This window comes from Lactuca sativa, chromosome 1 (genome assembly GCF_002870075.4).
Source record: "Lactuca sativa cultivar Salinas chromosome 1, Lsat_Salinas_v11, whole genome shotgun sequence".
NCBI classification, from domain to species: Eukaryota; Viridiplantae; Streptophyta; class Magnoliopsida; order Asterales; family Asteraceae; genus Lactuca; species Lactuca sativa.
The window spans coordinates 29,854,722-29,856,558 of record NC_056623.2 but is presented as its reverse complement, the minus strand read 5'-3'; positions in this window follow the sequence as shown (position 1 = coordinate 29,856,558).

Here is a 1,837-nt window from a genome sequence, read left to right as displayed (position 1 = left end):
CCACTACTTTTGCCCATTTAACCCAATGAATCTTGTTTTTCATGTCCGTGCCACCCCATAAAAATCTCATCCTCATCCTTTCTAATGTATCCAATATTCCATGTGGAGCGTTAAATAAATATAAGTAGTAAGTAGGCAAGCTCCCTAATACCGATTTAATCAAAGTCAATTGTCCTCTGAATGACAATGCGTTTGCTTTCCGATTTGACAAATTTGATTGAAATTTCTCCACGATAGGCTTCCAATTATTATTCAGCAACATATTGGCTCCAATCGGAACCCCAATGTATGAAAAGGGGAAAGAGCTTTTCAAACATCCAATAATTTGGGCCATATCATGGAGTTTAGAATCTGAAGTTCGTATGCCAAATAATCGAGATTTGTGATAATTTACTTTGAGGTCGGAGGAGATTTCAAAGCATTTTAGAATGCGCGATAAGTTCTTTATGCTACCCATATCCCAGTTTCCTGCGAAGATGGCGTCATCCGCGTAAAACTTATGTGAAACTATTGGCCCACCACGAGGTAGTTTTACTCCTTGAATTAAGGATTTATCACATGTGTCTTGGATAGATACGTGTAGTCCCTCCATGTCAAGGATGAATAGAAAGGTGAAAGTGGGTCCTCTTGCCTCACTCCCCTTGTGATTGGAAATTCTTTAGTGGCTGCTCCATTAACCAAGATCGAAGATCTAGCTGAAGAGAGACATTCGTTGATCCATCTCCTCTATTTACTTCCAAACCCCATTTGCTCCATCACCGAATCTAAATACCCCAAATTAACTGTATCAAATGACTTTTCAAAATCTACTTTGAACAAAACATTTGTTTCTTGTGATTCTTATCCTACATAACAATTTCATTTATAACTAGCATACCATCAACAATGTTCCTGCTATTTATGTATGTTGATTGAACTTCTTCCACCATATACCCGATAAATCCTTTCAGCCTATTTGCGAGGATCTTGGAAACAATTTTATAAATGCATCCAGTTAGGCTAATGGGCCTATTATCAGTTAGAGATATTGGATTTTAACTTTAGGGACCAGGGTGATGAATGATGAATTACAGCTAGGGGAAATTTTACCAAATGCCTCAAAATGCTTGATGTATCTCACTATATCGTCTTTCATTAACCCCCTTTTATATTTTATGAGTTTGAATGTAATACCATCTGGTCCTGGTGCTATATCAAATCCACATCCCCAACACTACGTCAAATACGTTTGTGTTGTGGGAAGCAGAACTTATCAGCGATGTTATGAGAACAACACTAGCTTATGTACAAGAAAATGAAGCCGAAAGTTAGCATACAAAAATTAGAAATCCTCCATTATGGAGAAATTGTGAAGACGGGAAAAACCAACTTGTGCATGACTATTTTGACGATGATGCAGTATATGTTGTGAAATTCAGACGTCGGTATCAGATGAGTAAAGAATTATTTCTATGCATTATTGAAGATGTGGGAATCGATTTACATATTTTAAACAAAAGATTTATGTAAGAGGCCGGAAAAGATTCTCAACAATTCAAAAATATACAGCTGCAATTTGTTAACTAGCATTTGACATGGGACCAGACTTATGGGATGAGTATGTGAGGATACCAGAGCGAATGACCCGTGAATGTTTATACAAGTTTGCTAAAACCATGATTATTCTCTATCATGATCGGTATTTACGCAAGTCGGCAATTAGCGTCGTCCACCAATTGTATGTGGCACCTGAAAATATACATGGGTTCCACAGAATGCTTGGTAGCAATGATTATATGCATTGGGGGTGGTCCATGTGCCCTAATTCATGATGTGGTCAATTTATGAGAAGTGATCA